Source organism: Schistocerca gregaria, chromosome 4, assembly GCF_023897955.1.
Source record: "Schistocerca gregaria isolate iqSchGreg1 chromosome 4, iqSchGreg1.2, whole genome shotgun sequence".
Lineage (NCBI taxonomy): Eukaryota > Metazoa > Arthropoda > Insecta > Orthoptera > Acrididae > Schistocerca > Schistocerca gregaria.
Window position 1 is genome coordinate 496,276,379 of NC_064923.1, and position 25,032 is coordinate 496,301,410.

Consider the following 25,032-nt stretch of genomic DNA (forward strand, 5'->3'; position numbering starts at 1 on the left):
ACGTCGTTATCAGGAGAAAGAAAACTGGCATTCTGCGGATCGGAGCGTGGAATGTCAGATCCCTTAATCGGGCAGGTAGGTTACAAAATTTAAAAAGGGAAATGGATAGGTTGAAGTTAGATATAGTGGGAATTAGTAAAGTTCGGTGGCAGGAGGAACAAGACTTCTGGTCAGGTGACTACAGGGTCATAAATACAAAATCAAATAGGGGTAATGCAGGAGTAGGTTTAATAATGAATAAAAAAAATAGGAGTGCGGGTAAGCTACTACAAACAGCATGTTGTTGTTGTTGTTGTTGTTGTTGTTGTGGTCTTCAGTCCTGAGACTGGTTTCATGCAGCTCTTCATGCTACTCTAGACTGTGCAAGCTTCTTTGTCTCCTACTACCCACTGCAACCTACATCCTTCTGAATCTGCGTAGTGTAGTCATCTCTTGGTTAACCTTTACGAGTTTTACTCTTCATGCTGCCCTCCAATACTAAATTGGTCATCCCTTGATGCCTCAGAACATGTCCTACCAACGGATCCCTTCTTCTGGTCAAGTTGTGCCACAAACTCCTCTTCTCCCCAATCCTATTCAATACTTCCTCATTAGTTATGTGATCTACCCATATAATCTTCAGCATTCTTCTGTAGCACCACATTTCCAAAGCTTATATTCTCTTCTTGTCCAAATTATTTATCGTCCACGTTTCACTTCCATACATGGCTACACTCCATACAAATACTTTCAGAAATGACTTCCTGACACTTAAATCTATACTAGATGTTAACAAATTCCTCTTCTTCAGAAACGCTTTCCTTGCCATTGCCAGTCTACATTTTATACCCTCTCTACTTCGACCATCATTAGTTATTTTGCTCCCCAAATAGCAAAACTCCTTTACTACTGTAAGTGTCTCATTTCCAAATCTAATTCCCTCAGCATCACCCGACTTAATTCGATTACATTCCATTATCCTCGTTTTGCTTTTGTCGATGTTCATCTTATACCCTCCGTTCAAGACACTGTCCATTCCGTTCAGGTGCTCTTCGAAGCCTTTTGCTGTCTCTCACAGAATTACAATGTCATCGGCGTACCTCAGAGTTTTTATTTCTTCTCCATGGATTTTAATACATACTCCGAATTTTTCTTTTGTTTCCTTCACTGCTTGCTCAATATACAGATTGATAACATCGGGGAGAGGCTACAATCCTGTCTCACTCCCTTCCCAACCACTGCTTCCCTTTCGTGCCCCTCGACTCTAATAACTGCCATCTGGTTTCTGTACAAATTGTAAAAAGCCATTCGCTCGCTGTATTTTACCCCTGCCACCTTCACAATTTGAAAGAAAGTATTCCAGTCAACATTGTCAAAAGCTTTCACTAAGTCTACAAATGCTAGAAACGTAGGTTTGCCCTTCCTTAATCTAGCTTTTAAGATAAGCCCTAGGGACAGTATTGCCTCACGTGTTCCAACATTTCTACGGAATCCAAACTGATCTTCCCCGAGGTCGGATTCTACTAGTTTTTCCATTCGTCTGTAAAGAATTCGTGTTAGTATTTTGCAGCTGTGCAGATGTATGAGACAGGCGAAATACCCTCAGACTTCAAGAAGAATATAATAATTCCAATCCCAAAGAAAGCACGTGTTGAAAGATGTGAAAATTACCGAACTATCAGTTTGATAGTTCGGTAATTTTCACATCTTTCAACACCTGCTTTCTTTGGGATTTGAATTATTATATTCTTCTTGAAGTCTGAGGGTATTTCGCCTGTGCCGGCCGCAGTGGTCTCGCGGTTCTAGGCGCGGTGTCCGGAACCGTGCGACTGCTACGGTCGCATATTCGAATCCTGCCTCGGGCATGGATGTGTGTGATGTCCTTAGGTTAGTTAGGTTTAAGTAGTTCTAATTTCTAGGGGACTAATGACCACAGCAGTTGAGTCCCATAGCGCTCAGAGCCATTTGAACCATTCATTTCGCCTGTCTCATACATCTTGCTCACCAGATGGTAGAGTTTTGTCTGGACTGGCTCTCCCAAGGCCGTCAGTAGTTCCAATGGAATGTTGTCTACTCCGGGTCCTTGTTTCGACTCAGTTCTTTCAATGCTCTGTCAAACTCTTCACGCAGTATCGTATCTCCCATGTCATCTTCAACTACATCCTCTTCCAATTCCATAATATTGTCCTCAAGTACATCGCCCTTGTATAGAACCTCTATATTCTCCTTCTACCTTTCTGCTTTCCCTTCTTTGCTTAGAACTGGGTTTCCATCTGAGGTCTTGATGTTCATACAAGTGGTTCTCTTTTCTCCAAAGGTCTCTTAATTTTCCTGTAGGCAGTATCTATCTTACCCCTAATGAGATAAGCCTCTACATTCTTACATTTGTCCTCTAGCCATCCCTGCTTAGCCATTTTGCACTTCCTGTCGATCTCATTTTTGAGACGTCTGTATTCCTTTTTGCCTGCTTCATTTACTGCATTTTTATATTTTCTCCTTTCATCAATTAAATTCAATATTTCTTCTGTTACCCAAGGATTTCTACTAGCCCTTGTCTTTTTACCTTCTTGATCCTCTGCTGCCGTCACTACTTCATCCCTCAAACCTACCCATTCTTCTTCTACTGTATTTCTTTCCCCCATTCCTGTCAATTGCTCCCTTATGCTCTCCCTGAAACTGTGTACAACCTCTGGTTCTTTTAGTTTATCCATGTCCCATCTCCTTAAATTCCCACCTTTTTGCAGTTTCTTCAGTTGTAATCTACAGGTCATAACCAATAGATTGTGGTCAGAGTCCACATCTGCCCCTGGAAATGTCTTACAATTTAAAACCTGGTTCCTAAATCTCTGTCTTACCATTATATAATCAATCTGAAACCTGTCAGTATCTCCAGGATTCTTCCATGTATACAACGTTCTTTTATGATTCTTTAACCAAGTGTTAGCTATGATTATGTTATGCTCTGTGCAAAATTCTACCAGGCGGCTTCCTCTTTCATTTCTTTGCCCCAGTCCATATTCACGTACTATGTTTCCTTCTCTCCCTTTTCCTACTACTGAATTCAAGTCACCCGTGACTATTAAATTTTCGTCTTCTTTCACTATCTGAATAATTTCTTTTATTTGATCATATATTTCATCAATTTCTTCGTCATTTGCAGAGCTAGTTGGCATATAAACTTGCACTACTGTAGTAGGTGTGGGCTTCGTGTCTATCTTGGCCACAATAATGCGTTCACAATGTTGTTTGTAGTAGCTTACCCGTATTCCTATTTTCCTATTCATTATTAAGCCTACTCCTGCATTACCCCTATTTGATTTTGTGTTTATAACCCTGTAGTCACCTTACCAGAAGTCTTGTTCCTCCTGCCACCGAACTTCACTAATTCCCACTATTTCTAACTTTAACCTATCCATTTCCCTTTTTAAATTTTCTAACCTACCTGCCCGATTAAGGGATTTGACATTCCACGCTCCGATCCGTAGAACACCAGTTTTCTTTCTCCTGATAACGACATCCTCTTGAGTAGTCCCCGCCCGGAGATCCAAATGGGGGACTATTTTACCTCCGGAATATTTTATCCAAGAGGACGCCATCATCATTTAACCATACAGTAAAGCTGCATGCCCTCGGGAAAAATTACGGCCGTAGTTTCCCCTTGCTTTCAGCCGTTCGCAGTGCCAGCATAACAAGACCGTTTTGGTTATTGTTACAAGGCCAGATCAGTCAATCATCCAGACTGTTTCCCCTGCAACTACTTAAAAGGCTGCTGCCCCTCTTCAAGAACCACATGTTTGTCTGGCCTCTCAACAGATACCCCTCCGTTGTGGTTGAACCTACGGTACGGCTGTCTGTATCGCTGAGGCACGCAAGCCTCTCCACCAACGGCAAGGTCCATGGTTCATGGGGGGAGGACAAACGGCATAGTGAACGTATTATAGTGGCCAAGATAGACACGAAGCCCATGCCTTCTACGATGGTTCAAGTTTATATGCCAACTGGCTCTGCAGATGACGAAGAAATTGAACAAATGTATGATGAAATAAAAGAAATTATTCAGGTAGTGAAGGGAGACGAATATTTAATAGTTATGGGTGACAGGAATTTGACAGTAGGAAAAGGGAGAGAAGGAAACATAGTAGGTGGATATGGGTTGGGACTAAGAATTGAAAGAGGAAGCCGTCTGGAAGAATTTTGTACAGAGCATAACTTAATCATAGGTAACACTTGGTTCAAGAATCATAAAAGAAGGTTGTATACTGACAGGTTTCAGATTGATTATATAATGGTAAGACAGAGATTTAGGAACCAGGTTTTAAATTGTAAGACATTTCCAGGGGCAGATGTGGACTCTGACCACAATCTATTGGTTATGACCTGTAGATTACAACTGAAGAAACTGCAAAAAAGGTGGGAATTTAAGGAGATGGGACATGGATAAACTAAAAGAACCAGAGGTTGTACAGGGTTTCAGGGAGAGCATAAGGGAGCAATTGACAGGAATGGGGGAAAGAAATACAGTAGAAGACGGATGGGTAGCACTGAGGGATGAAGTAGTGAAGGCAGCAGAGGATCAAGTAGGTAAAAAGACGAGGGCTAGTAGAAATCCTTGGGTAACAGAAGAAATATTGAATTTAATTGATGAAAGGAAAAAATATAAAAATGCAATAAATGAAGCAGGCAAAAAGGAATACAAACGTCTCAAAAATGAGATCGACAGGAAGTGCAAAATGGCGAAGCAGGGCTGGCTAGAGGACAAATGCAAGGATGTAGAGGCTTATCTCATTCGGGGTAAGATAGATACTGCCTACAGGAAAATTAAAGAGACCTTTGGAGATAAGAGAACCACTTGTATGAACATAAAGAGCTCAGATGGAAATCCAGTTCTAAGGAAAGAAGGAAAAGCAGAAAGGTAGAAGGAGTATATAGAGGGTCTATACAGGGGCGATGTACTTGAGGACAATATAATGGAAATGGAAGAGGATGTAGATGAAGATGAAATGGGAGATACGATACTGCGTGAAGAGTTTGACAGAGCACTGAAACACCTGAGTCGAAACAAGGCCCCCGGAGTACACATTTCATTGGAACTACTGACGGCCTCTGGAGAGCCAGTCCAGACAAAACTCTACCATCTGGTGAGCAAGATGTATGAGACAGGCGAAATACCCTCAGACTTCAAGAAGAATATAATAATTCCAATCCCAAAGAAGGCACGTGTTGACAGATGTGAAAATTAACCGAACTATCAGTTTAATAAGTGACAGATGCAAAATACTAACGCGAATTCCTTACAGACGAATGGAAAAACTAGTAGAATCCGACCTCGGGGAAGATCAGTTTGGATTCCGTAGAAATGTTGGAACACGTGAGGCAATACTGTCCCTAGGGCTTATCTTAAAAACTAGATTAAGGAAGGGCAAACCTACGTTCCTAGCATTTGTAGACCCAGAGAAAGCTTTTGACAATGTTGATTGGAATACTCACTTTCAAATTCTAAAGGTGGCAGGGATAAAATACAGGGAGCGAATGGCTTTTTACAATTTGTACAGAAACCAGATGGCAGTTATTAGAGTCGAGGGGCACGAAAGGGAAGCAGTGGTTGGGAAGGGAGTGAGACAGGATTGTAGTCTCTCCCCGATGTTATCAATCTGTATATTGAGCAAGCAATAAAGAAAACAAAAGAAAAATTTGGAGTAGGTATTAAAATCCAGGGAGGAAAAATAAGAACTTTGAGGTTCGCTGATGACATTGTAATTCTGTCAGAGACAGCAAAGGAATTGGAAGAGCATTTGAACGGAATGGACAGTGTCTTGAACGGAGGGTATAAGATGAACATCGACAAAAGCAAAACGAGGATAATGGAATGTAATCGAATTAAGTCGGGTGATGCTGAGGGAATTAGATTTGGAAATGAGACACTTACAGTAGTAAAGGAGTTTTGCTATTTGGGGAGCAAAATAACTAATGATGGTCGAAGTAGAGAGGATATAAAATGTAGACTGGCAATGGCAAGGAAGGCGTTTCTGAAGAAGAGAAGTTTGTTAACATCGAGTATTGATTTAAGTGTCAGGAAGTCGTTTCTGATAGTATTTGTATAGAGTGTAGCCATGTATGGAAGTGAAACATGGACGATAAACAGTTTGGACAAGAAGAGAATAGAAGCTTTCGAAATGTGGTGCTACAGAAGAATGCTGAAGATTAGATGGGTAGATCTCATAACTAATGAGGATGTATTGAATAGAATTGGGGAGAAGAGGAGTTTGTGGCACAACCTGACAAGAAGAAGGGACCGGTTGGTAGGACATGTTCTGAGGCATCAAGGGATCACAAATTTAGCATTGGAGGGCAGCTTGGAGGGTAAAAATCGTAAAGGGAGACCAAGAGATGAATACACTAAGAAGATGCAGAAGGATGTAGGTTGCAGTAGGTACTGGGAGATGAAGAAGCTTGCACAGGATAGATTAGCATGGAGAGCTGTATGAAACCAGTCTCAGGACTGAAGACCACAACAACAACAATGTAGATAGAGAGGTACAAATCGCAACACATGCTTGGAATGACATGGGGTTTTATTAAAACCAGAAAAATACAAATATTCAAAAAATGTCTGACAGATGGCGCTTTATCTGGTCAAAATAGCAATAATTAGCATAACAAAGTAAATAAAGCGAAGATGATGTTCTTTACAGGAAATGCACAATATGTCCATCATCATTCCTCACTAATAGCTGTAGTCGAGGAATAATGTTGTGATCAGTAATGTAAAGCATGTCCAGAGTTATGGTGAGGCATTGGCGTCGGATGTTGTCTTTCAGCATCCCTGGAGATGTCGGTCGATCACGATACACTTGCAACTTCAGGTAACCCCAAAGCCAATAATCGCACGGACTGTGGTCTGGGGACCTGGGAGGCCAAGCATGACGAAAGTGGTGGCTGAGCACACGATCACCACCAAACAACGTGTCTAGCAGTACTTTTTTTTGTTCTAATAAAACCCCATGTCATTCCAAGCATGTGTGTCAATTTTTACCTCTCTGTTTACGTTATTCCGTGGTTTATTAAGTTTTCAAATTTATACTGACTTTTTGATCAACCGGTATATAGGTCTGTATAAAGAAAAGGAAAAATATTTTTTCACGTATCTTGTCGCAACAAAAATACATGCACAAATCTGAGAAAATCCCTCCTGTGAACGAGCAGGCAACAACTACGCGCAACATAAAGGCATATTACCAGAAGTCTTCGATTAATACAAAAATCTCCTTTGGCGCCTCTAGCACGGTCAGGACGGCTGCGACCACACCTGACGCGCGGTTTCTCTCCACGCCAGGCTGCGTCAGACTACTCTCAACAACCGTCCGCTCGCTACCACTCGCGGCAGTAATATCTCAGACTCAGATTTAGTGTATGCGCGCAACAGCAAAATCAATACCGAACTTAAAAAAAAAAAAAAATGAATGTCCAACTTTCAGCGCCATATTGTGAAGCTAAGTAATGTTAATTGCAGTTATTAGTTATAATAACATCTGAATGCGACATTAGCAGTTATTTTAATAAATAAAGCGGTCTATAGTGCCCGCTGCAGGTATGTAAATAGAGTACATACAATTTTGTTGTTGTTGTTGTTGTAAATGTTCTGGTTTGGACCATGACTAGTCAGTTTCAGTTACTGTTTACACAACATAATTATGAGACAGTTCGTATCTTTCAGTCACTACCAGTAAAAGAAAGAAAAAAAATTATATCAATGAAAAGTTTTCAGGGTCGATTTTAGTAGGCTTTTCGTCTTTACGCCTACTACTCCGACGAGGCGATTTTGTGATCTATCCTTTGTGACTGAAGTTCAGTGGTCAGACGTCAGTTTCCTAAAGCATCACGACACAAAAGTCACGTTTGAAGATTATAAGCTTTCATATTGCTGTGAAGCATAAAACAGATTTAAGTTATTAACAGAGCCTCCGATAAATAAATGTGTCACATAAAATCTTTGTAATCGCTAAGTCACTAGTTCTGTGCCCACTAGTAGCAACGATTTTTTTTTCTTTACTTCTATGAAAAAACGTTAATTCAATTAAAATGTGATTCAGTACTTGTTAATTAACATTTTCATTTTCTATTAAATATAAAATTGAAATAAAATACTTTTCTTTAAATTCTGACCACACCATAACACCACGGCCTCCGAATTTCACTGTTGGCACTACACACGCTGGCAGATGACGTTCACCGGGCATTCGCCACACTCACACCCTGCCATCGGATCGCCACATTCTATACCGTGACTCGTCACTCCACACAACGTTTTTCTGCAGTTCAATCGTCCAAGGTTTACGCTCCTCACACCAGGCGAGGCTTCCTTTGGCACTTATCTGCCTGATGTGTGCGTTATGAGCAGCCGCTCGACCATTAAATCCAAGTTTTCTCACCTCCCGCCTGTCATAGTAATTGCAGTGGATCCTGATGCAGTTTGGAATTCCTGTGTGGTAGTCTGGATAGAGGTCTGGGTATTACACATTACGACTCTCTTTAACTGTCCGTGGTCGCTGTCAGTCAACAGACGAGGTCGGCCTGAACGCTTTTGTGCTGTACGTGTCCCTTCACTATCACACCGGAAACAGTGGACCTAGGGATGTTTACGAGTGTGGAAATCTCGCATACGGACGTATGGCAGAAGTGACACCCAATCACCTGACCACGTTCGAAGTCCGAAAGTTCTGCGGAGCACCCATCCTGCTGTCTCACGATGTCTATTTACTACTGAGGTCGCAGATATTGAGTACCTGCCAGTAGGTGGCAGCACAATACACGTAATATGACAAACGTATGTTTTTGGGTGCGTCCGAATACTTTTGATCACATAGCGTATTTTGAAATCCTGTGTTTAACTGCAGCAAATTGAATTTTTCTTCTTTAATCTCCAACATACCTGTACGTCAATTTGGTGTCACAAAAATAATTTACTCTACAGTCAATCATAAGGCCACAGTAGACTTCTTTCGAAAAATAAGTGCATTTTATACTTTGATGAAGTCTAATTAAATGACGACTCTTCGACGTGAATAGAAGAATGGTATTCTCTAGAGATAGTGTTCAAGGTTAGTTTAAACTGCGTATCAGAAAAGAAAGATGACAAAAAATCAGATAATCTTTAATATAGGCTCCGCTAGCGTAGCTTAGCGAATGTCTGAAGGCGTTTTTAAGTGCGACTGGACTGTCAGTCCTACATATCTAGATATACCGCCTATGATCAGATCCAAGTTGAGTAGTACAGGACTACGTGTCCAGGCACCTAGCACGACCTCTGCAGCACTGCTCATCATATCTTCATGTCTTTAGTACAGAAACTGCACAAGATCCAAAGGATGATGCATGGCAAGTGGTTTCTTCTCAATTGATGTTTTGCTGCTACTTTCTTTATCATTCTATGTAACAAATTGGAGAAGATTGATCATGAGTAGCTCAGAAGTACCAATATGTTATATCGTTAAGGTTCTTCTTCGTTAAAAACACGTCCGAGCTGTCCGAGCTGCTTTGTGAACGAACGAACCAACTCCAGAGATGCTCTATATCTACAGCTATCGCCGCACTGCCCAAACCACTTCTCAGTGATTCGATTCGGTACTTCGCACCGATATCAGCGGTTTCCTTGAGGGAGTGAAAGCAAAGTGACTGTCTGTATTCCTCTATACGCACTCTCATTGTCTTTCATCTTAATCTCACAATCTGTTCGCGATGCGTACGACGTAAGCAGTCGAAACGTTCCGCTCATAGAATATCAGTTCTGCATATTTAACGAAAAGGATTTGATGAGAACAGCGCCATCTTTCTTCTAACGATTCCCGTTTGTCTGACATTACCACATTTACATAAACCCCCAATGTCAGGTTTCATGAACCGATATTCCAGTACCGCTTCTGGTTGGTCATGAAAACATGGCAATATCGATTCTGGAAATGGAATTCTAGTTCCGGATTTCATCTTCACAATCGATTTTCGCTTCTGTGTAAACACACAACTGTTTTTGAAACGTGCTTAGTTTGCAGGTTACGTCTTGTTTTAAAAATTTTCGGCTAATGTAGACGCAGTGACTTTTTGCACAGTGAACGAGAAGTAGAAATATTATACTGAGCATGAAGTTGTCTACCTTTGATGTTTACTTAAGGAGGAACCGCTATGGTGTTGACTAAATCAAAAACTGGAACAGCTGATTCTCAGAGGCCGTTTGTGTACAACAACTGACGACCGGAAAACCGACATTTGAACGGTACAACACACCGTTTCAGGCCTTACCATGTAAACACAACAGCGAAAACTGTTTCCGAAAATCTGTTTTCGTCTTCCGGAAGCTGTTCAAATGGTTCAAATGGCTCTGAGTACTATGGGACTTAACTTCTGAGGTCATCAGTCCCCCTACAACTACTTAAACCGAACTAACCTAAGGACGTCACACACATCCATGCCCAAGTGCCCGAGGCAGGATTCGAACCTGCGACCGTAGCAGTCGCGCGGTTCCGGACTGAAGCGCCTAGAACCGCTCGGCCACAACAACCGGCCATCACGTAGGACGTAACACCCCTTTCATTTCGTGTACGGTTACACATATCGAAAATCGGTTTCCCGCAAATATTAGAGCGCCTAGGGGAACGTATGTTTTTGTTTGGTTAATGTTTTTAGCACTGGTATCGATGGAAATATTGAAGCAAGTACGTTTTTTCAATGGATGCGTGTACTTTTTTTTATAATATCTGCTTTCGACTAACTGTCAATAGCCATTGCCATAGACAAAATCAATTAGTACGTCTCATTCACTGGCTATTGACAGTCTTGTAGCGCCCTGGTAGGCGTGATGTGTTATGTTATGGGAACGATGTTTTAGCCAATCTCCTTGGTTCCGAAAGTTCTGGAACCTCTGCAGAGAATTGGAATAGAGATCAACAAAAACGTCATTTCAGCCCTTTTTATTGCTCACGAAAGCCACACATTGCATGTTGTACCACCATACAGCGAGACATTCAGAGGTGGTGGTCCCAAATTGCTGTATACACCGGTACCTCTAATATCCAGTAGCACGTCCTCTTGCATTGATGTATCCCTGTATTTGTCGTGGCATACTATCCACAAGTTCATCAAGGCACTGTAGGTCCACATTGTCCCACTCCTCTACGACTATTTGGCGTAGATCCTTTAGAATGGTTTGTGGGTCACGTCGTCCAATATATCCCAGGCATGTTTGACAGGGTTAATGTCTGGAGAAGATGGTGGCCACTCTAGTCGAGTGATGTTGTTATGCTGAAGGAAGTTATTCACGAGATGTGCACGTTGGGGCCGCTAGTTGTCGTCCATGAAGACGTATGCCTCGCCGATATGCTGCCGATATGGTTGCACTATCGGTCGGAGGATGGCATTCACATATCGTACAGCCGTTACGGCGCCTTCCATGACTACCAGCGGCGTACATCAACCCCCCCCCCCCCCCTTAGTTTTACCGAAACCGGTTACCTACAGTAAGTTTTTATAGCGATCTCGGCTATGTAGTTCTTGTTCTCCTAAGTAATTTCTCATCCGTTTTTTAGGGTATTTTCCGATATTTTCGATCGCATGTGTCTTGTATTAAATTACTTGTCTCAGCGTCACATATGTCGCTGCGGAGGTTTATAAACGTTAATAAGAATCACCCGTACAAAAACCGCCCCTGCCACCATGAAACACATTTTACGGTGCATGCGTTCCAGGATAGGCAGTTTAATGTAGTGCAGATGTTATAACAGTAATTTGGACAATTGAGTTAAGACAGGATCTGGGAACACAGTTATTAATGGAATTAGTGTCGTTTGTAAACTGTTTTCATTCTTAAAATACGTTGAGGCTGTGTACCCTCCACAAAAATAAAATTTTAATATATTTTATATACCTTTTTTCTTTTAATTCTTCTCGAATACTCGTACAACAGCGGTTGAGTATGCGATGTCTAGTGATTTACAACTCAATAACTTCTTATAATTAACTTAATCAGTCTTAATTAAATTTAACTACGTCAGCCTAATTGTGCAGTTCGATACGACTTTAAACTACTTGCGTTCGCTTGTTTCTAATGGCCTGTTCGAATTTCCTTTAAAATATTGGATACAGATCGTATTGCTGTACGTGGGGGAAACAAGGATACAGGCACATATTTAAATCTGAGCCTCATTTGTGACTTTGTGTAACATCACTTCGCTCCTACTCGTGGAGTTATTACTTTAATATTTTATTTAAAAACTTACGACATAACTTCTACCCACAATGGGTGACGAAAAACATACGAGATGTCACACTTAACCATTTTGCAGGATGCGCTGGAGTTTCTGCAAATCCCATTCTCAACAGTTATGCAGTAGAAGTGAAGGAGTTGAGCGATAACCCCCAGATTTCCAAGTCTAAGTTGAAATTAAAAAATGGTTCAAATAGCTCTGAGCACTACGGGACTTAACATCTGAGGTCATCAGCCCCCTAGAACTTAGAACTACTTTAACCTAATTAACCTAAGGACATCACACAACTCCATGCCCAACGCAGGATTCGAACCTGCGACCGCTAAGTTGAAAGGCTTACGAATGACAGTCTCCTTTTTTTTCCGACACGAGATTACCTTGCCTTGGTTAAAGGGCTTTTCTCGTTATGTGTAACAGATTTGAAGAAGGGCATTCAGAAAAGTAATGCTTCAGAATTTTTCATATGACTCTCTTAAAAGCTTTTTAAACTAAACAAACGCTGTTAATATTCTATATCTTCATTCTTCATGTCTACATTTTTATTTCTCAATGTATTCACCATGACGACTAATACATTTCTCCGAGAGAATGGTTTGTTGATACCGTCACTCTAGAATGTTTGACTTTTGTGACGGAGCCGTAACCTCATCTCTGCTTAAAACACTTCGTCACTGTGAAAGTGAAGCCCTCAAAGATGTTGTTTAAGTTTTGGAGAGATGTGAAAATCGGATGGAGCAAAGTCAGAATGTTACGCACGATGGTCGATGACAGTGAGACACTGTTGCAGATATTGTTGCGATTGTATGTGGTCTGGCATTATAGTGCTGAAAGACAGGGTGCACAATCTTAGACGGACTCTTCGAAGTCGTCCTTTCAGTTTTCTGAAGGATTACAGCACGCTGTTTCTCACGCATCGACATAGTCACGTTACACAGTGTCGTGTTACACGCTGCATTTGGGAGCTCTGTAGTGGCAGAGGGCTGCATATACGTAGACATGAAGAATAAAGATGTAGAATGCTAACAAGGTTTGTTTATTTAAAAAGTTGTCACTGTCACTGTCAAGCATGCAACACAAGAGGAACATACACGATAAGCACACACAGCTGTCGAAACTTTTCAAGCTAATGTAATTATAAAGACACTCTCGAGCGTGACTCACAAGCTGTAAAAGCGGCCACAGACCTCAGGAAGAAATCAAGAGACACGGATGGTGTGAGAGTTGCGTTATCGGTCACGGTGAATAAACTCTACTGTGCGCCGCTTCACGTATGGCGAGCCTGTGCGTAATACGGGTAGCTACCGAAAAGGATTTAGGTCAAAAAACAAAACTTTCGAAGGGCGCCATCAACCACGCAAGGAAAGAAATCATTCCACCTCATTTTTGTCGCATTTTCTTCGCCGTTATTGAGCACATAAAATTGTTCTGTATTACTTTGCACTTTAGTCGGAAGCCCTTCGCATACTCACATACATTTACGATCGTCATTTCAAAGAAAGGACGGACGATTTTATTTTTGGTGGTAAACAGCGTTGCCAGTGACGTCGACTTCGTTCGGGCGCAGTTACTACCATAGGAATAGCCTACTAGCAGGCAACCCGCAATGTATGATAGTCAGCGGCATTGCGCTAGGCTGGTACTATCAAATTTCTTTGACAACAAAGTTGCTTTGTCAAATACATTTAACGCAATGTAATAGGGAACTTTGTGAAACGTTGCCTTTCGTCAAATTTATTTGACCAAATGAAACCACAAGTTTACTGTTACCAGTCAATGTTCGCATTTAAAGTTATTTGACCAAATCTTGCGATCGTCTTCTGTTTACTGCAAGCGGTTGGCATGTGAAAGGACACACTGTGAAACCATTGCGTGCTGTCAATACTGTATGTAGTGGAGAAACATTCAAAATGCAAAGGAGGTCTTATTTCGGAACTTACTGTGATGCTATAAATAGGGAAACACATTTTATAATCTGTCATTCGGATCTGAAGAGGCTTGCACAGGATAGAACACCACGGAGAACTTCATCAAACCAGTCTTCGGACTGAAGACAAAAACAACAACAACAATCTGGAGTGAAATATATTTTTTTTCCCTTTTTTAGGCAGGAAGATGGAAATCCACTTTCTTTCTTCGAAACAAATTAGCATGGTCCGCACAGACAGACTTTTATATAAGAAATCAAAATCAGGAAAGATATAAGGCAAATTCATTGACACCACTGATGTTTGTTTGTTCTCTGAAAAAGAAACTAAAGAATTGTTGCTGTATGTCAAAGACAGAAAATTAGCACAGTATGATTCATTGATAATGCCGCAGTGACAGCAATCGAGTTATGTGCTGAAGATAATGGAAAACGTCCTTGCTATAGGTTAATATATGCACATAAAGGAGAAAGCGTCACAAGCAGAGGACTAAATCTTGCAGCTGGGAAAGAGAAACATGATACGTACATGCAAGGCATAGAAGCTAGGGCAATGCCAAAAAGTTTTTTTTGTAAGAATAAATAGCAACTAATATCTAAGAACAGCCGCGTGGTCAAGGGCGTCTCGCCATTGTTCGCCCAGCTCCCCCTGTCGGAGGTTCGAGTCCCCCCTGCGGCATGGGCGTCTGTGTGTTGTCCTTACTGTAAGTTAGTTCAAGTTAGAGTAACTAGTGTGTAAGCCTAGGGACCGATGACCTCAGCAGTTTGGTTCCATAGGAACGTACCTCAAAATCTAAGTATATAAAAATCATGCCTAGTTTTGAAAGAAATTCGCGAATCGAACTACATTTGGCGTAAACCATCAGAGAGCAGTCCGAAAGCACGTGGACATACTCATAATCAGTTGCGTTTGAGCTTAAAAACACATCATATCACAGGTCATTTGTCATGGTGAAGGATTTTCGATGATACGTTGAAAACTCGGCTGCTGTGAACTGCACACAATACATTTAACTCAGATTTTATTATTTTGTTATTATGTTAACATTAACAGGAGTAGGGTATTAGTTTAATTGGCTTTTGTATTTTTGTTGAAACAATGACTGCCTCGTTTAGTGACTGGGAACTGTGAAACTAACAGCATTAACAATAGCAATTTTTCAGTTATTATCATGCGTTTCTTCTGTTTGTGCATGCAAACCATTGTGAAGGAACAGTGACAAAATATTTGATGACAGTGTAATATCCCTTTTTACACGACGTCAAAAATCTTTATCAAAGAAATTTGATGAATATTCGTTAAAATTTCTTCTTCATAGAACTCTGATAGTGTAATCCTGATCTTAAAGCATCCCTTGATGATTGGAGCACGATTGCCATTTAGTTCAGCTCTTTGTAAAAGTCCATGGTCCATAGATTTCTGGATAAGTCGTGCCACCGTTTACCATTTTAACATCGAAATGCAGTAGCGAAAAATGAATTACGAGCTCCCTGGGGCAATGGCCCCGTATTATCCAAATTTCGTCTACATAATCAACAGTTGATAAACCTATGAGCATACTGTTTCGCACAACAATGTAGATTGTTTCCCGTATACCTGGATCCGAGCACTCGAATATCTGTTAAAAAAACTTCAGGGTTTCCCTGTGTGCGTCTCATTTGAATAAAATGTTTTATTAAATGTGGTCGACATTGGCCAATAGTTTCAAATAGTTTGCTTTATTCAAATAAGACTGCTTCAGCGTAACCATTAGGTAATTTAAACAACCATCTCAGGCACCTTATGCCTACAAAGCTATGCTGCAACCATCCAGAGAGATGATAAGAGAGGAAAAGGACGTCGAAACTTCCTGGCAGATTGAAACTGTGACCCAGAGCTACGCGGGATAACAGTCGGTAAGAGCGAGCGTTGACGGCGGAATGCAAAGCCCAGGTTTGACACCCGGTCTGGCACCCAATTTAAACCCGCCAGAAAGTTTCAAATAGCGCAAATTCCGCTGTCAAAGCGAAAAACTAATTCTGGGGAGCATCAGTTGTCAATTGAGAAGGAAGTTCATTTCCTGTAACGCAGGATGGGACCTTTCATAATGTCATGTACAAGCTAAACGGCTTGGTGGTCACATTGTGCAGGGGAAATGCTGAGCACCTTGGAGACAGCGTTACCTAATTCCACAGTATATAAGGCATTGTACAATTTAAAGACAACATCCCCACGAGTTAATGGAGACGGTAACAGCATGGACTAGACAATGTTCTGGATGTATCATGCACTACACAGTCTCCCTGTAACAACATCATAGTTGCACAAATATAGTAGGCTACAGCTCTCTACGCTATAATCCCTGTATTTGTACAAGCATTTTGTTGCCGGATGCACTTTTCCTTGCTGATGTTACAATCGTAGACGGGTATCACTGACGTCAAGACAGATCTTGCTCTCGTCAGCGAAAGCAACTTCGCGCAATTCATCCCTCTTTCTGCATCTACAGCCATGCTCCACAAGCCACTTTTCAGTCTGTAGTGAGGGATTCTGGTACCGCTATAGTTTGCTCCAATCGCGAATGACGTGCGGGAAGAGCGATTGTCAGTAAACCACATTATGAGTTCTAAAGTCTCCGACTTTTCCCGTCCTGGTAATTCCGCGAAAAGTGCGTGAGAGGAAGCAATATTTGAATGACATCATTTTCGCTTTTAGCTGTAACAGGATTTATTGCTATTTCGTCTAATGTGCCATTGTCAAGTATAAGATGCGAAATTACAGCATAGAAAAAGGTTAAATATAACAACGTTCTTGCAGGGCTGCTTCCTCTAATGGTAATAGTCTATGGCTGTTATCAATGACCTGAGTGGATCTGTATTATTTACGAGCAGGTTTAAGCGAGTCAACGTGGGGCACAGATAACGTCTTGACTGACTTCAGCCTGCTTGTAAATAACATAAATCAATTAATGTCTTTCATAACGGCCATTGTCTCTGTTACCATCACGAGTGACACAGCCTTTGAAGAGCGTTGTTATTTTAATTTATTTCTGTACCATAATTAGACGTTTTAACCTATTTCTATAACATCAAATCTTACACTTGGCAGTGGCTCTTACGACAAAATTTCAATAAAAACTGTTACGCTGAAAGTGAAAATTACGAAATTGAAAATTTCCTTCCTCTCTCATACATTTCAGAGAATAAGCAGGACGAAAAAAATCGCCGAAATTACAGCTCACAAGAAGACCTATCTAGTGTAGCCCCAATAAAACCCACGTAACCAGTAATGTTATAGATGTAGGCGAAGCGCGACAGGTATTTTTCTCTCCTTGTCTGTCATTATGATAATGAAAGATAGATAGAGAAGGTATGTCACTTACGGCAGTACTTCAGAGAGAATGTTCTATTACAGCTTTACCGGCTTATCCACACGAAGAAGTCTTGGTTTCTCTAATTACGTAGCAGACTTAGCGCCAAGATAGTGTCCATAATGGTCTGCTGTCGATTGTATTCTGGAATTTTTTGTTCTAACAGCGTTTATGAGCTTAAATTTTTCTGTGGTAGTAATAGTACAGATTATTCTAATGCTCCACATTCTGCTTTAAGACTTAACTGAGTGGTGCTAATATTTTATTCAGACGCCAGTGCGAGCTACGTAGTGTAACCAATCCAGCATTGACGCCACCGGACTAGTGAAATAAATTCTCTTCAGCGCTACTATTTCCATAGCAAGGGCTACAGAGTCTCAAGGGCCGTCTACTGTCCTAAGAGAATAGCATGGTCAGGTGCCTGTTACCGCTTGCTTAACTGCGTCTCGGCTCAGCTCCGTTGCCTGTTTCAGTATTTTTACTAACCACCTATAATGTAGTATCATAATATATTCTGACTGGTTTCGGCGACTTCAGATCTGTGATGATGTAGGCTACGATTGTAAGTCGTCAGACTGCACATATACACAGGCTGTATCAAGTCCAAGAAATACGAAGCATACTTGAATTGAATGTAGATAGTAACCTCGAATTAGTCGATTTAAATCACGTGATGCTAAAGGAATTGGATGAGCAAATGAGCATTAAGAGCATCGGATGAGTTGTGCTACTATGGCAGCAAAATAATGATAGTCGAAATAGAGAGGATATTAAATGTAGACTGGCAATAGCGAGCAAAGCTAAAAACCATTCAACAGCCAATATCGCATAAAATATATTTTTTTTTATTTAAGAGAACCGTTTCAACGGGCTATGCTGTCATCTTCAGGTCTTAAAATCTTTTTTCTTAAAACATGTTCATTGTATGCTGACCTGACGAACAAGTCGTCAAATGGATAAAAACAGCACATTATAAAAGGTTTGTAATTAAAAACATAAAGCATCTTGTTCAACAGGTAATGTCCATAAACATATTGCTCACAGTTGCTTGTTGTATATGACATAGCCTGTCGCACAAGATGCTATATTTTTTTAAAATAATTTAGCGATGACAAACATTTGAAATTTTTTATTTTTATCCACTTGGCATCTTGTGTGGGAGGTCAGCGTAAAATGAACATGTTTTACGATAAAAGATTTGAAGACCTCTGAAGATGACAGCATAGTCTGTTGAAACCGGTTGCCTTAAATAAAAAGAAATATTTTATGCGATCTTGGCTATTGAATGATTTTTAACAATCAAACAGATCAAAAAATGTTCAAATGTGTGTGAAATCTTATGGGACTTAACTGCTAAGGTCATCAGTCCCTAAGCTTACACACTACTTAACCTAAATTATCCTAAGGACAAACACACACACCCATACCCGAGGGAGGACTCGAACCTCCGCTGGGGCCGGCCGCGGTGGTCTCGCGGTTCTAGGCGCGCAGTCCGGAACCGTGCCACTGCTACGGTCGCAGGTTCGAATCCTGCCTCGGGCATGGATGTGTGTGATGTCCTTAGGTTAGTTAGGTTTAAGTAGTTCTAAGTTCTAGGGGACTAATGACCACAGCAGTTGAGTCCCATAGTGCTCAGAGCCATTTGAACCATTTGAACCTCCGCTGGGACCAGCCGCACAGTCCATGACTGCAGCGCCCGAGACCGCTCGGCTAATCCCACGCGGCAATTAAACAGATCACCCTTTAGTCTCTCGAAATGAGAAAATTCAAGCAAGCAAAGAATTTCTGAAAAAGATGTCTAACGTAAATATAAGAGTTAGGAAGGTGTTTGTATGGAAATGAAATGTGGACGGTAAGCAGCTCAGACAAGAAGAGAGTAGAAGCTTTTCAAATGCAATGCTATAAAAGAATGCTGCAGATTAGGCTAGATCGAATAAATAATTTCATCCTGGAGCTAATGAGGAGTTACTGCATGGAACTGGCGAGAAAATAAATTTGTGGCAGCATCTGACCAAACGAAGAAATCCTTTGATAAGGCACATTCTAAGGAGTCAAGTATTTGGAAATTTAGTAATGGAGGAAAGTATAGAGAGTACATATTGTAGAGGGAGGCCACGGACTGAAAACAGTAAGCGGGTTGAAATGGATATGGTCCGCAGCTCGTGGTCTCGCGGTCGTGTTGGCGGTCGCGTTCTCGCTTCCCGAGCACGGGGTCCCGGGTTCGATTCCCGGCGGGGTCAGGGATTTTCACCTGCCTCGAGATGACTGGGTGTTTGTGATGTCCTCATCATTTCATCATCATTCATGAAAGTGGCGAGATTGGACTGAGCAAAGGTTGAGGATTTGTACGGGTACTGATAACCGTGCAGTTGAGCGCCCCACAAACCAATCATCATCATCAAATGGATTAGGCTGCAGTAATTCAGTATTTATGCAAAGATGAAGAGGCTTGGACTGTATACACTCGAATTGAGAACCGCATTGGACCAATCTTCCGGCTGCAGACAAAAGTAACAGCAGTAGTCTCTAAAGTAATAGGACGGAAAATAGCTGCACCAAGCTGAAACGCATAATTTATCTTACGGCAAACTTGTCTTCAACAAACTACAACACTGCGTGTCCCTGACGTGTGTGTGTGTGTGTGTGTGTGTGTGTGTGTGTGTGTGTGTGTGTGTGCACGAGGGGCAGAGGAGATCCCGAAAAGAGCGCACGTTACAGCAAGACCATCCGTGCCCAGGATAGGCCCATCGAGTCATTACCGCTGATGTGATAGGGCGGACTGATGGCCTCAGTCGGGAAGACCGACGAATCACGGAGGATGAAACTCTTGTTCGGGCAGGCATTAGCCGTGGCTCTGTGCACGCCATCATCAAAGACCGCTTACACTGGCGCAAAATTTACGCGCATTGGGTGCCGCGTCCCGAAACGGAGGCACAAAAGACGGACAGAACGTCGTAAAGTCTGAGTCATCTGCTGCAGTAGCACGAGGAAGGGCGTGCGTTTTTGTCCCGTATTGTCGCAGGGGACGAAACGTGGTGTCACTATTTCGAGTCGGAGGGCAAAGGGCCAAGCCAACAGCGGAAACATCCCACGTCTCCCAAGCCAAAAAAAATCCAAATCAGTTTTTTTTTTTTTTTTTTTTTTTTACGTACAAGTTACGGCAAGATTGTGATGACCTCCTCCTTCGACTACAGGGGCCCTCTGTTCGTGGAGTTACTCGAGCGTGGGGCCACAATCAATGAAGACACTTTGCAGAAACTGTGACTCGCCATAAAGTGAAAACACACAGGAATGCTGTCGGACGAAACCGCCCCCATACTGCCAATCAGATAAAGGGTACGCCTCAGCGATTTGGTTGAGAAACACAACAGCGTCCTCGTCCTAGCGGGATCTTTCACCAGTCATTTTCACATCTTTGTCGTCCTGAGGAAAGACGGGTGAACGTCGGTTTCAGCCGGACGAGGAAGTGGAAGGCTGGATGCGGTTGTGAAGCAGTCGGCAACCAACCGCGTTCTGCGACACAGGAATCGATCACCTCGTCTTCCAGTGGAACAAAAGTCTTAATGCGTATGGTGATTGCTTTTGAGTGGAACCATTCCACAGACCCGATTTAACGTGTGTTCAGTTTTGATTTGACTGCCCGTCTTACAAGTACAGCAACGAAATGCTACTCCCTTATGTTTTTGAACAGGTTTGACGGTTGACTGTTCGACCGGTGTGCATATTCTTGGTGTTTGTAATTTGTTTACTGTCACTTCGATCAAGTGGATGAGTTACGTTAAACTGTATTCCTACACTGTGTGCTAATACAGCACAGTCAAAGTCAATTTTGTGTTACATTATTTTTAACGTCACGTTTACGCGAGTCGTACATTGTGATACGTTTCTGAACTGGTCTACAGAAGAGTAAGTGAGACACAAAGAAAAAATATTGCGCGCTATTTAAAAAAGGAAGTGTGCTATCAATATTTCGTAACGAACAAAACAGTCATCGTGGTTAATGTGCCTCTGGTAGCTAAACTAGATTTCATTGTTTCTGGACAAAAAGTTGTTTTGGGTGGTAAAGGTTCGCTCTTTTTTTTTAACACACACACACACACACACACACACACACACACACACACACACACACACACATATATATATATATATATATATATATATATATATATATATATATACCACGAAGGAATTGCCCGAATAGGACGGAAATCGGTTAATGTGATGTGTATTTACGGACAAACAAATGATTACAGTTCCAGAAGAATTTAGTGTTTTATTCAATGGAAGGAACATCACACATTGAGCAACTCAATAACGCATTGATCCATCTCTGGCCCTAATGCAAGCAGTTATTCGGCTTGGCATTGATTAATAGAGTTGTTGGATGTCTTCCTGAGCGACACCGGCTGAGTTCTCTCCAGTAAGCGCGTTAGGTCGTCGAAAACCCGAGCTAGTTGGAGGACCCAGCCCATAATGCCCCAAACGTTTCAATTTTGGAGTGATCTAGCGACCTTGCTATCGCCCAAAGGTAAGCCTAGGGCGGCTTGCCATGAAGGCCAACAAATCGGGGTGTATAATATGGACGACGTACCACTGTGCAGTGGGGATGCCGCGGATCACAATCAAAGGGATCCTGCTATGCAATGAAATGCTACCCCAGAGCGTGACGTGTGGCTGTCTGGCCGTATGGCGGACGACAGTGCGCCGCGCGGGATTAGCCGAGCGGTCTCGGGCGCTGCAGTCATGGACTGTGCGGCTGGTCGGGGCTCAATTCGAAGGGAAGCTCATCTCTGAAGACAATTCTACTCTTGTCAAATGTCAAGATCCCAGACCGAATGTGACCGACACCACCGCAAACGGGCTTGTTGGCGTGCAGAGGCCAGTGGTAGTCTGCGGAAGGGGCGGCACGAGCTCAGCCCATCTTTCTATGAGCCGCCTATTAACGGTCCTTGTGGTCATCGAAGCACCAGTTGCACGTAGGATCAGTGATATTGATGAATTTGGGCCTCCGAGTAGCTCTCACGATTGCTCGGTCCTGGCGTTCTGTCATCTCTTTAGATCGATTCTACACCCCGGTATCGATAATTACCCTGCTTGCTGCGCTGCAGCTTCACACATTTATCCATCCGCAGCTAAAGTTTACAATTTTGTGTTTTCTGTCGATATCTGAATTAATATTAATTTGTCACCGATTTGTATAGCCCGCAGGCGCGCGCGCGCGCGCGCGCGCGTGTGTGTGTGTGTGTGTGTGTGTGTGAGAGAGAGAGAGAGAGAGAGAGAGAGAGAGAGAGAGAGAGAGAGAGAGAGTTGGAGTGTGTGTTTTATAATCTAAAGTGACGATCTGTTTCATACGCCTCTGAAGATTTCTTCCCTCCAGGAAAGATGAGAGGAATTCTATTTGACAGGAAAAATAACTCCAGGCACAAAGATGGTCCAGTATTCTGCATAGGCTAAGCCACTAATTTGTTCACTAGGCCAATGCATAACTGAGGCGGTGCTTTCCGGAAGTCAAGGAAGACATCACTACCTACTGCGATGTGGATGTATTAGACAAAAGGCTCCGAGCTTCGTTTCTAATTCTTGCAGAGGAAATTTCAGGTCACCAAAGTGGACAAACTACGCAAACATAAAGCGGTTCCATAATTCTACACTAGGTTGTCGTTAGTAGTATAGGCTTACAGTTATGGAGGTCTGCTCAATGACTCTTCTTGAAAACGACAGTTATCTACCTCTCTCTCCAATCTATTGGACTCTTTGTCCCCAAACCAATCTAAGATAACTGTTCCTAGAAAAGTACCACTTTCATTTGAGTACATTTATCCCATATGGCCAGTGAACTTTCCCCTAATTGAGCGATTTTACTTTTACTTGTTTTCCTATTCCGCAGTCATGTCTATATTGACGTCCCTGCGGCAAATGAAAATGGAAAACAAGGGGAATTATTCGCCAGTGAGAGAATTTCGCAAAACATAATTTAGTATTTCTCATCTCTCTGCCGCCGTGATGTGGCACTATGTCGTTCCCCTACCACAGCGGCGACAGTATCGAAACGCAACAACAATGGGGCCACCTGCTGCACATACCGTGCGTTATGGCTAACTCACACAAACCTTCAGCTGAAGATATGAATTATAAAGTGCAAGAGAATAAATGTGTAAATTAATAGTACACGAATTCGAATATCGTAGACACTGGTACGGTAAACACGACGACTGGAGAGAATTTTAAGCATTGGTTTGTGGCGTGACACCATTCGCGGGTCCCTAAAGGGAGCTGGGTATTTTCGCGCATATGATGAGCGATTGAGACGATAGGTGACTTCGTTGTCTTGACTGACCTTCTGTAAGATCTTAGAGATCTGCGTCAGTTCCCTAGATAAAATGTTGAATTCTAATTGATAAAACTTTTCACATTACTCTCCTTGGGCTCATTTTTTCATATTTATTTGTCAATGTGATTTCAGCTTTGTTAAATTTTTTGTGTTAGATATTGTACACGGCGCGAAGGCTGCGTGTGCTGCCGTTGCTGCAACGCGAAAAATTTTCCGTTGGCTGGGAGGGCAAGGGCCGTCAGTCAGAAAGTGAACCGGCCGTACATCAGCTGCCAATCGTTTCCCTCAATTGGTGTCGAGGACGCTCTTCGGGCTGTGCCCTCAGTGCCGGCCATCGCCCAACTTCTGCCGCCGTCCGCGCAATAGTCCCTCTCTGCCCTGCGGTATCCGAGTTGCGGAAATTCTCGTTAACTCATTCCTGTAACTGTGAAAATATTCTCGACACAGGCGGAATGAAATACAGGGTGATTATAATTAAACTTTCAAAACGCTGTAGAAATAACACCACTGGTCAGAATGAAGTCAAATTGCAAAGGAATATTATCGAAAAAGGGTGAAAACGTGAGGCAGAAAAAATAGAGTGAAAATTGATTAATACATGACGCTGTATGTGTCAGAGCATGTAAATGAAAACACCTGTCATGCGCACGACCCACTGAAGCTGGTATAAACACGCCGGGTACACGGCGTTTCCTCCTTTCGCGTCTGCGACGTTCGCCGTGACTGTCTCAATGCAGGATCGTGCTCTGCTTGTAAAGCAATATCACAAGAATGATAACTGTGCACACGACGCTCTGCAGAAGTTCCGGACGCTCAAGGATGAGAAAAAGGCGTTGGTCCGATGACTGTCGTCAGTCTGGAGAAAGTGATTCGGATTTTCAAAAAGACGGGTTCTTTTGGTGTGCAACCTGGTAGTGGTGGGGGGAAACGAATTGATTCGACGTCGGCGGAAGCAGCGGCCACAGCAATAGTAATGCGGGAGGAGACGAGTGGTGGAGTGCAAACGTGTAGTGGACGGAGAATTGCCCGAACATTGGACATACCGTGAGCACGGTGTTTGCGCAACCACGTCACTCCTGCTCTCCAACAGCGTGGATGTGTGGATGGGATCATTTTTATGCAAGATGGCGCACCTCCACACATTGAAAGTCCAGTTAAGCAGCTGCTGAAGTGCCGTGCTAGAATTATCAG

The 25,032-nt window shown here is 42.3% G+C and overlaps 1 protein-coding gene across 12 annotated transcripts in view; it reads left to right on the forward strand.

The window, feature by feature from the left end:
- The window catches only part of LOC126266769 (protein NDRG3), a 481,178-nt gene that overhangs the window by 341,948 nt on the left and 114,198 nt on the right, over positions 1-25,032 (forward strand). The gene's annotated exons all lie outside the window — the stretch shown is intronic.